Genomic DNA, 12,378 nt, shown 5'->3' with positions numbered 1-12,378 from the left:
GTAGAGAGGAGATAGCTAGTATACAGAGGGAGTTGGGATGGGGCAGGAGCTGGCAAGTGGTAGATGGATCCTTGTATATGGATCATTGGTGATCGGCTTAAGGCAAAGGGAAAGGTGTAAATAATGACGGCATCTGATAGCAAAGGAAATTGAAGCACAGGACAAGGCAGTGGATGTACAGATAGAAACAGTGGGGACGGGGAACCCAGGGGGAGGAGTATGTGGGTAATAAACAGATGGAGGAATAAGTAGGTACAAAGGGAAAAGGACTAGATGTGTGCTCCCCCACAAAAAGGAGTTTGACTCCAACCTGTCCCTTAAACCTAGACCTTCCTCAGCAGCATGCAGTTTTCAGAAGTTCAGTATTTTTACTGTCCATTTTGCATCAATGTGTTTTCCTAACTTGTGGCTCAAAGGCTACACTTCTTTCCATTAGGAAAGCAAGTTAGCATGAGGAGGCAGGAAGAGTGTGAGTTACAATCAGATTAGCATGATCTCACTGAATGGCAAAACAGGCTTGAGTGGATGAGTGACCTATTCCTGCTTATACGTTCATAAGTAAGAGTCAACGTACCATTTTTTTTTAACCTGTACTGGTGTTTTATCATAGTAATTCTGCTCATAACAAATGAAAATCAGTAGAAAAATCTGGACAACTAAACATCAATCTGCAAAGTTTGCTAATTGAGGTATTGAATATTACAATTTCCACATTTTGCTGTACAGTTTATAGTTTAATACTCTGATAGCACAAAGGCATGATGCAAAAACGAGCAGAAAAATAACTCACATATTATAGCATTTATATCTCCTTTAGGTTCTCGCGAAGAGCACTGCAGTTAATGAAGTACCTTTAAGTGCTGTTACCGTCTAATTTAGGGAATGCAACAGTAAATGCCGAACAAGATCCCAAAAACTGCAGTACAATAAACACAATATCTTTTTCAATACTGTTGAGAAAGAAATTGGCAAAGAGACCAATGGAAGCACAATACTAAAGACTTTGTCTTCGAGGTACTATTACACCAACTCAGTAGAGCAACAAGTGCAATAAAATATAAAGTACCATGAATTGAATAAAATTGAGAGTAATAACACTCAAACATTGTAGCAATAAACAATTTGCTGAAGGATCTCAATGAGTCAAGCAGCATCTGTGGGAGGAAATACTGCCATTTCAGGTTAAAAGTTTGCATTAATGGATATGTGGGATTTCAACCGGAAATGTTAACAATTTCTCCCTCTGCCACCCGCCCCCAACACCACCACAGATGCTGCTCAGCTGATGAGTCCCTCCAGCAGATTGCATGTTGCTCCAGATTCCACATCTGCAGTTGCATATCTTTTAGAAGATTTTGTCTCCACTTGTTAATTTAGCATCTAATAAAATTATGAACCTAATTGAGTGGGAATGTTGCACTGATACACTGAAATAGTAGTAGAACTGGCAACTTAGCATTTTGGGGGTGGAAAATATAAGGTGTGATGGATTGGGGAGGGGCTGATGCAACAGAGGAGTTGGCATTGCAGTATTAATCATATGGTTTTTACTAATTCATTAATCAATGATGTTCAAAGTTACCATGGCCTGCAAGAGAATCTTTTTTGATGATTACCAATCTGAGCACACATCTCAAAAAGGTTCACCATTCCTGACTGGATCTCAGAAATAAACAGGCGAGGGATGTACAAGAGACCTCCAGTCAACGGAAGGTAGAGAGACAGATACATAGGGGAATGCAGGGGATTGCAAAATATCAGGCTGATAGTAGTTGGGAATTCACCTTCACCAATATTAACTGGGATCACCTCAGTGTAAAAGGCAAGGAGATGAAATTTTCTACGAGTGGTGAAGAGAGGTTTTAATTTAAGCAAGTATATCAATATTCCTATTAGAAAAGGGGCAAGATTGGATCTAATCTAATTGGGAATGCAGTGGACCAGTGGAGGCAGAGCATTTAAGAGGCAGTGATCATTACTCTCTTAAATTTTAGGGAGCTATGAGGTCAAGGCCTGAATTGGGGGAAAGCTGATTTCAGGATGATATGCCAGGACTGGGTTAAAAGCAGAATGGGAGCAACTACTTGTAGGCAAGTCTATATGCACTCAGTGGGAAAACTGTGTTTCAAAAATGTAATATTATGAGTTAAGGGCAGTTATAAGAGGTGAAACATAGAGCTGACTATTTCAAGGGACCCTGGATTTAAAGAGATATTGGATAAAATAGTTGTTTATAGGTGGTATAGATTACTGAAAACAGATGCGGCCTAACAGAAGTATAGCAAACAAAGTGGGGCGATTAAAAAAAATATTTATAGAGGCAAAGAGTCAGTGCAAAGTGGCCCTGGTGACTGAGATTAAGGGAAACTATAAAACATTTGAAAAGTACCTTAAGAACTAGAAGGTAACTAGGGAAAAAGAAGATCCAATTAGGTATCAAAAAGGCAATCTGGAGCCACAGGAGAAAAGTGAGATCTTGAATGAATACTTTTCATCTGTATTCACAATCAAGGATATTCTGGTGGGAAAATATGGAATGCTATGACAAATTACTGTTTGAAAGGATGTTCAGATGTTTTCAAAGTTCAAGGTAAGTTTATTATCAAAGTACATATGTCACCATATACAACCCTGAGATTCATTTTCTTGCCGGCATACTCAATAAATCCAATAACCATTATAGAATCAATGAAAGACCACACCAACAGGGTGGAAACCAGTATGCAAAAAAACTGCAAATATAAAAAGAAATAGTAATAATAAATAAATAAATAAGCAATAAATATTGAGGACATGAGATTAAGAGTCCTTGAAAGTGTGTCCAGAGGTTCTGGGAACATTTCAGTAATGAGACAACATGAGATATATCTCAGCTGCTATGAGAGGCAAAGGAGTAGATTACTAGGGCTCAAAAATAAATTTTCTGAACTTCTCTAGCCACAGAATAGATATCGCATGACTGCAGGGCCACATAAGTATGGTAACTTTACATAAGCAAGGAGAAAGGGATAAATCTATCATCAATGACTGAAATTTATTAGAAGAAAATCTGAACATAGCATAGTACAGCACAGTACAGGCCCTCCGGCCCACAATGTTGTGCCGACTCTCAAACCCTGCCTCCCATATAACCCCCCCCACCTTAAATTCCTCCATATACCTGTCTAGTAGTCTCTTAAACTTCACTGGTGTATCTGCCTCCACCACTGACTCAGGCAGTGCATTCCACGCACCAACCACTCTCTGAGTAAAAAAACCTTCCTCTAATATCCCCCTTGAACTTCCCACCCCTTACCTTAAAGCCATGTCCTCTTGTATTGAGCAGTGGTGCCCTGGGGAAGAGGCGCTGGCTATCCACTCTATCTATTCCTCTTATTATCTTGTACACCTCTATCATGTCTCCTCTCATCCTCCTTCTCTCCAAAGAGTAAAGCCCTAGCTCCCTTAATCTCGGATCATAATGCATACTTTCCAAACCAGGCAGCATTCTGGTAAATTTCGTCTGTACCCTTTCCAATGCTTCCACATCCTTCCTATAGTGAGGCGACCAGAACTGGACACAGTACTCAAAGTGTGGCCTAACCAGAGTTTTATAGAGCTGCATCATTACATCGCGACTCTTAAACTCTATCCCTCGACTTATGAAAGCTAACACCCCATAAGCTTTCTTAACTACCCTATCCACCTGCGAGGCAACTTTCAGGGATCTGTAGACATGTACCCCCAGATCCCTCTGCTCCTTCACACTACCAAGTATCCTGCCATTTACTTTGTACTCTGCCTTGGAGTTTGTCCTTCCAAAGTGTACCACCTCACACTTCTCCAGGTTGAACTCCAACTGCCACTTCTCAGCCCACTTCTGCATCCTATCAATGTCTCTCTGCAATCTTTGACAATCCTCTACACTATCTACAACACCACCAACCTTTGTGTCCTCTGCAAACTTGCCAACACACCCTTCTACCCCCACATCCAGGTCGTTAATAAAAATCATGAAAAGTAGAGGTCCCAGAACAGATCCTTGTGGGACACCACTAGTCACAATCCTCCAATCTGAATGTACTCCCTCCAGCACCACCCTCTGCCTTCTGCAGGCAAGCCAATTCTGAATCCACCTGGCCAAACTTCCCTGGATCCCATGCCTTCTGACTTTCTGAATAAGCCTACTGTGTGGAACCTTGTCAAATGCCTTACTAAAATCCATATAGATTACATCCACTGCACTACCCTCATCTATATGCCTGGTCACCTCCTCAAAGAACTCTATCAGGCTTGTTAGACATGATCTGCCCTTCACAAAGCCATGCTGACTGTCCCTGATCAGATCACGATTCTCCAAGTGCCCAGAGATCCTATCTCTAAGAATCTTTTCCAACAGCTTTCCCACCACAGACATAAGGCTCACTGGTCTATAATTACCCAGATTATCCCTACTACCTTTTTTGAAAAAGGGGACAACATTCGCCTCCCTCCAATCCTCAGGTACCATTCCTGTGGACAACGAGGACATAAAGATCCTAGCCAGAGGCTCAGCAATCTCTTCCCTCGCCTCATGGAGCAGCCTGCAGAATATTCCATCAGGCCCCGGGGACTTATTCGTCCTAATGTATTTTAACAACTCCAACACCACCTCTCCCTTAATATCAACATGCTCCAGAACATTAACCTCACTCATATTGTCCTCACCATCATCAAGTTTCCTCTCATTGGTGAATACTGAAGAGAAGTATTCATTGAGGACCTCGCTCACTTCCACAGCCTCCAGGCACATCTTCCCACCTTTATCTCCAATCAGTCCTACCTTCACTCCTGTCATCCTTTTTTTCTTCACATAATTGAAGAATGCCTTGGGGTTTTCCTTTACCATACTCGCCAAGGCCTTCTCATGTCCCCTTCTTGCTCTTCTCAGCCCCTTCTTAAGCTCCTTTCTTGCTTCCCTATATTCCTCAATAGACCCATCTGATCCTTGCTTCCTAAACCTCATGTATGCTGCCTTCTTCCACCTGACTAGATTTTCCACCTCACTTGTCAACCATGGTTCCTTCACCCTACTATTCTTTATCTTCCTCACCGGGACAAATTTATCCCTAACATCCTGCAAGAGATCTCTGAACACCGACCACATGTCCATAGTACATTTCCCTGCAAAAACATCATCCCAATTCACACCCATAAGTTCTAGCCTTGTAGCCTCATAATTTGCCCTTCACCAATTAAAAATTTTCCTGTTCTCTCTGATTCTATTCTTTTCCATGATAATGCTGAAGGCCAGGGAGCGGTGGTCACTGTCCCCCAGATGCTCACCCACTGAGAGATCTGTGACCTGACCCGGTTCATTGCCAAGTACTAGATCTAGTATGGCATTCCCCCTAGTCGGCCTGTCCACATACTGTGACAGGAATAAATCTTCTTGGAGAGACATGATTGATCAGAAGTAATCTGCAACTAAAAGGCAACTAAAAAAGTTATAAGAAGGAAAAAGATTAAATATGACGACAAACTAGACTATAATATAAAGCAGGATTCCAAAAGTTTTTTCAGTTATATAAAGAGTAAAAGGAAGGTGAGAGTTGATATTGGACCACTGGAAAATGATGCTGGTGCAGTAGAAATGGGTGACAAAGAAATGTCAGATGAACTTAATGAGTACTTTGCATCTGTCTTATTGTGGAAGGCACTAGCTGTGTGGTAGAGATCTGTGAGTGTCAGGGAGCAGGAGTGAGTGCCATTACTATTACAAAGGAAAAAGTACGAGCCAATTTCAAATGTCTTAATGTGGATAAGTCATCTGGACCAGGTGGACTACTTTCCATATTCCTGAGAGAGGTTGCTGAAGAGATAACGGATGCATTGATCATGATCTTTCAAGAATCACTTGATTCTGGCATGGTCCTGGAGGACTGGAAGATTGCAAATGTCACTCCACTCTTTAAGAAAGAGGAAGGCAAAATAAAGGAAATTATAGGCCAGTTAGCCTATCTCAGTGGTTGGGAAAGTTTTGGAGTCTATTATTAAGGATGAGGTTTCAAGGTATTTGGGACTAATGATAAAATAAGTCTAAGTCAGCATGGTTTCTGTGCAGGGAGATCTTCCCTGACAAATCTTTTAGAGTTCTTTGAGGAAGTAACAAGCCGGGTGGACAAAGGAGAGGCAGTGGATGTCATTTACTTGGATTTTCAGAAGGCGTTTGATAAGGTGCTTAACAAGATAAAATCCTGTGAAAGATACTGGCATGGTTAGCGGGATGGCTGACAGGCAGAAGGCAGTGAGTGGGAATAAAAGGGACTTTTTCTGGTTGGCTGCTGGTGACTAGTGGTGTTCCTCAGGGGTCAGTATTGGGACTGCTACTTTTCACATTGTTTGTCAATGATTTAGATAATGGAGTTGATGGCTTTGTGGCAAAGTTTGTGGATGATACGAAGATAGGTGGAGGTGTATGTAGTGCTGAGGAAGCAGGACTTAGACAAATTGGAAAAATGGGCAAAAAACTGGCAGATGAAATGCAGTGTTGGGAAATGTATGGTAATGCATTTTGGTAAAAGAAACAATAGAGCGAACTATTATCTAAATGGGGAGAAGGGTCAAACATCAGAGTTGCAGAGGGACTTAGGAGTCCTCGTGCAAGACCCCCATGAGGTTGAATCTGTAGTAAAGAAGGCAAATGCAATGTTGGCATTTATTTCAAGGGGAATAGAATATAAAACCAAGGAGATAATGCTGAGCCTTTATAAGACACTAGTCAGGTCACAATTGGGAGTACCCTCAACAGTTTTGGGCCCCTTATCTCACAAAGCATGTGTTGTCATTGGAGAGAGTTCAGAGGAGGTTCACAAGGATGTTTCCAGGAATGAAGGGGTTAGCATATGAAGTGTGTTTTCCAGTGCCTGTACTCACTGGAATTTAGAAGAATGCACGGGCATTTCATTGAAACCTACTGAATATTGAAAGGACTAGATAGGGTGGATGTGGATAGGATGGTTCCTCTGGTGGGGGCATCCAGAACTAGGGGGCACAGCCTCAAAATTGAGGGCCCTTTAGGACAGAGGTAAGGAGAATTTTTTTTTAGCCAGAGGGTAGTAAATCTGTGGAATGCTGTGTCACAGACCACGGTGAAGGCCAAGTGCATGCCAGCGTGCAGAATGTCTCAGATCGGGTGCAGAGTATCCTGAAGGGAGAGGGTGAACAGCCAGGAGCCTTGGTACACATTGGGAGCAATGACATAGGTAGAAAAAGGGATGAGGTCCTGAAGAGAGAATTCAGGGAGTTGGGGAGGAAGCTGAAAAGCAGGACTTCCAGGGTAGTAATCTCAGGACTGCTGCCTGTGCTACATGCTAACGAGTGCAAGAATAGCATGATCAAGCATATTAATGCGTGGCTGAGAGACTGGTGTTTGAGGCAGGGCTTCAGGTTCCTGGATCATTGGGGCCTCTTCTGGGGGATGACCTGTACAAAAATGTCGGGTTACACCTGAACCCAAAGGGGTCCAATATCCTAGCAGGCAGGTTTCATAGAGCTGTTAGGGAGGGGTTAAACTAATCTGGCAGGGGGATGGAAACCAGAGTGAAAGGGCTGAGGAAGGGGAAAACAGAAATAAATCAAAGATAGCGTGCAACAGAGATGATAGAAAGAACAGGCAGAAGAGGCATAGTCACAGCCAGTGGGATGATTTACAACAGAAAGCAACAAATACTGGACTGAAAGTGTTATATCTGAATGCATGCAGCATAACAAATAAAATGGACGATCCTGAAATTCAGCTGCAGATTGGAAAGTATGACGTTGCGGCCATCTCTGAAATCTCGCTAAAAGATGGCTGCCATTGAGAGCTGAACGTCTAAGGATAAACGGTGTATCGGAAAGATAGGTTAGTAGGGAGAGGGGGTGGTGTAGCCCTGTGTATAAGAAATAATATTAAATCATTAGAAAGGGAGGACATAGGATCGGAAGGTGTGGAGTCCCTATGGGTTGAGTTAAGAAATGGCAAAGATAAAAGGACCCAAATGGCAGTTGTATACAGGCCTCCAAACAGCAGCCAGGATGTGGATTACAAATTACAGCAGGAGATAGAAGGTGTGTCAGAAAGGCAGTGTCACGATAATCGTTGCAGATTTTCACATGAAAGTGGATTGGGAAAACCAGGTCAGTACTGTACCTCAAGAAAGAGAATTCGTAGAATTTCTAAGGGATGGCTTTTTAGGACAGCTTATTGTTGAGTCCACTAGGGGATCAGCTGTGCTGGATTGGGTGTTGTGCAATGATCTGGAGGTGATAAGAGAGTTTAAGGTTAAGGAACCCTTAAGGGAACAGTGATCACAATATGATCGAGTCCACTTTGAAATTTGAGAAGGAGAAACTACAGTTGAAGTCAGAAGTTTACATACACCTTAGCCAAATACATTTAAACTCAGTTTTTCACAATTCCTGACACTTAATCCTAGAAAACATTCCCTGTCTTAGGATCACTACTTCATTTTAAGAATGTGAAATGTCAGAATAATAGTAGAGAGAGTGATTTATTTCAGCTTTTATTTCTTTCATCACATTCCCAGTGGGTTAGAAGTTTACATACACTTTGTTAGTATTTGGTAGCATTGCCTTTAAATTGTTTAACTTGGGTCAAATGTTTTGGGTAGCCTTACACAAGCTTCTCACAGTAAGTTGCTGGAATTTTGTTCCATTCCTCCAGACAGAACTGGTGTAACTGAGTCAGGTTTGTAGGCCTCCTTGCTTGCACACGCTTTTTCAGTTCTGGCCACAAATTTTCTATTGGATTGAGGTCAGGGCTTTGTGATGGCCACTCCAATACCTTGACTTTGTTGTCCTTAAGCAATTTTGCCACAACTTTGGAGGTATGCTTGGGGTCATTGTCCATTTGGAAGACCCACTTGCAACCAAGCTTTAACTTCCTGGCTGATGTCTTGAGATGTTGTTTCAATATATCCACATAATTTTCCTTCCTCATGATGCCATCTATTTTGTGAAGTGCACCAGTCCCTCCTACAGCAAAGCACCCCCACAACATGATGCTGCCACCCCTATGCTTCACGGTTCTTCTGCTTGCAAGCCTCACCCTTTTTCCTCCAAACACAACAATGCTCATTATGGCCAAATAGTTCAATTTTTGCTTCAGGCCAGAGGACATTTCTCCAAAAAGCAAGGTCCTTGTCCCCATGTGCACTTGCAAACTGTAGTCTGGCTTTTTTATGGCGGTTTTGGAGCAGTGGCTTCTTCCTTGCTGAGCAGCCTTTCAGGTTATGTCGATGACTCATTTTACTGTGGATGTAGATACTTGTCTACCTGTTTCCTCCAGCATCTTCACAAGGTGCTTTGCTGTTATTTTGGGATTGATTTGCACTTTTTGCACCAAAGTACGTTCATCTCTAGGAGACAGGGTGGGTCTCCTTCCTGAGCAGTATGACGGCTGTGCGGTCCCATGGTGTTCATATTGTTTGTACAGATGAATGTGGTACCTTCAGGTGTTTGGAAATTGCTCCCAAGGATGAACCAGTCTTGTGGAGGTCCACAATTTTGTTTACTGAGGTGTTGGCTGATTTCTTTTGAGTTTGTTTGTAAACCTCTGACCCACTGGAATTGTGATATAGTCAATTAAAACTGAAATAATCTGTAAACAATTGTTCGAAAGATTACTCGTGTCATTCACAAAGTAGATGTCCTCAACGTCTTGCCAAAACTATAGTTTGCTAATATGAAATTTGTGGAGTGGTTAAACAATGAGTTTTAATGACTTCAACCCAAGTGTATGTAAACTTCTGACTTCAACTGTAAACTCCAATGTGTCGGCATTTTAATGGAAAAAAGGAAATTACAATACATGAGAGGGAACTGGCCAAAGTTGACTGGAAAGGGACACTAGCAGGAAGGACAGCAGAGCAGCAATGGCTGGAGTTTCTGCTAAAAATGAGGGAAGTGCAAGACAGATATATTCCAAATAAGAAGAAATTTTTGAATAGAAGAAGGACACTACCGTGGCTGACAACTGAAGTCAGAGGCAAAGTAAAAGCAAAAGAGAGGGCATACAAGGAAGCCAGAGCTAGTGGGAAGATAGAGTTATTGGGAAACTTTTAAAAACTTGCAGAAGGAAACTCTAAGAAGGTCATTAGGAAGGAAAAGATGAATTATGAAAGGAAGCTGGCGACTAATATCAAAGAAGATACTAAAAGCTTTTTTTAGTATATACAGGTTAAAAGAGAGTTGAGGGTAGATATAGGACTAATAGAAAACGACACTGGAGATATTGTAATGAGAGACACAGAGATGGTAGAGGAACTGAATGCGTATTTTGCAACAGTCTTCACAGTGGAAGACATCTACAGTATACTAGACATTCAAGAGTGTCAGAGAAGTTAAGTATGTGCAGTGAAAATTACGACTGAGAAGGTGCTCAGGAAGCTTAATGGTCTGAGGGTGGATAAATTTCCTGGACCTGATGGAGTGCACCCTCGGGTTCTGAAGGAAGTAGCTGAAGAGATTGCAGAGGATTTAACAATTATCTTTCAAGAATCAATAGATTCTGGCATTATACTGGATGATAGGTTCTTGATTAGCCAGGGTATCAAAGGGTAGGGGAGAAGGCAGGGGAGTGGGGATGACTGGAAGGATTGGATCAGCCCATGATTGAATGGCAGAGCAGACTTGATGAGCTGAATGGCCTACTTCTGCTCCATACCTATGGTGTTACAGTCTTATATTTAAGGCGGAAGTTGATCATTTCCTGATCAGTCAGGGCATCAAAAGATATGGTGAGAAGGCAGGTGTATGGGATTGAGTGGGATCCAGGATCAGCCATGATGGAATAGACTCCATGGGCTGAATGGCCTATTTCTGCTCCTATGTCCTCAGGTCTTATGGTCCAATGCCTATCTATCCCTTCTGCCTTTCCTGGTAGTCACCCAACTATCTATTGCCTGTACTTGTGGAGTGACAACCTAACTCAAGCTCTGGTCTGTGACATTCTCAGCTAAGATCAGTGCTAGACCCAACCTTTTTGTTAAGTACATTAACCTGGGTACAAATGCAGGAGGTATTTATTAGTTAGAAGGTTGGTAGTGATATTGATAGTGAGGAGAATGGTACTGATCTTTTAGTAAGATGAAAGAGAATTGGCAGATGGAACTTAATCCTGAAAACATGAGGTGATCCAAGCATTCCTGTATGGTAGATAGTATTAAAGTAGCATACAAAGTACTTGTCTTTTAGCTAAGCAATAGAAAGATAATCAGAGAGGTCATGGCAGAATTGTGTAAAATATCAGTTAGGTCACAGCTGGAGTACTGTATAGTGTTCAGCACATTCTGACTGCACTGGAGAATATTCAGGGGACATTCACCAGGGAGTTATCTTGGATGGAATGTTTCACCTATGAAGAGATTGGGTTGACTTTGGATAGATTAGGTTTTCTATGATTGAAGCATCAAAATTGAAGAGCACAGATAAGGTACATGGAATCTTTCTCCTTAGAGGAGATGTTTATATTTTAGAGGAAATTGGTTATGTCCTCCGTTGACCCTCAGCAATTTTGACAGATGCACCATGGCAACTGCTCTGCTCACAACTGCAAGAGAGTTGTGGCTGCTGCTCAGCATATCACAAAAACTGGCGTCCACTCTCCCCAACCCCCACCCACCACCCCACAATAGACTCTGTCTGCATCTCTCATGGCCTTGGAAGGGCAAGGATATGGACTGGCTTCAATTCCAACAGGTCTAAACAGAAACAATTTCACTGGCTCCTCATTCAACTCTGGAGCACCAGGATAACTGCAATACACACATCAGGCTGCTGTTTATTGATTACATCTCAATATTCAAAACCATCATCCCCTCACTACTAATCAACAAGCTTCAAAACTTGGGCCTCTGTACCTCTCTTTGCAACTATGCCCTTGACTTCCTCATCAGAAGACCATAGTCAGTACAGATCAGAAATAATAGCACCTCCTCACTGGTATTCAATGCAAGCACACCTCAGGGATGTGTGCTTCACCCATTGCTCTACTCTCACTACACTCAAGACTGTGTGGCTGGGTATAATTCAAAAAGCCATCTATAAATTTGCTGATGGCACTCAGATGGCAATGAGGAGGCGCACGCGAATGAGATAGATCAGTTGGTTGAGTGACGATACAACAACAATCTTGCACTCAATGTTAGCAAGACCAAGGAATTGATTGTAGACTTCAGGAAGGGAAAGTTGAGAGAACACACACCAGTCCTCATCAGTGGAAAGGAGAGCAGCTTCAAGTTCCCGAGTGTCAACACCCCGGTGGACCTACTCTGAGCCCAACACATTGGTGCAAACATGAAGACACACCAGCAGCTATACATCATTGAGGAGATTTGGTATGTCACTAAAGACTTA

General features: G+C 42.2%; 1 long non-coding RNA gene across 1 annotated transcript in view; it reads right to left on the bottom strand.

The window, feature by feature from the left end:
- Positions 1-12,378, bottom strand: part of LOC140194053 (uncharacterized) — a 222,308-nt gene that overhangs the window by 39,504 nt on the left and 170,426 nt on the right. The gene's annotated exons all lie outside the window — the stretch shown is intronic.

This window comes from Mobula birostris, chromosome 2 (assembly GCF_030028105.1).
Source record: "Mobula birostris isolate sMobBir1 chromosome 2, sMobBir1.hap1, whole genome shotgun sequence".
NCBI lineage: Eukaryota > Metazoa > Chordata > Chondrichthyes > Myliobatiformes > Myliobatidae > Mobula > Mobula birostris.
This window is presented reverse-complemented; position numbering and strand designations above follow the sequence as displayed.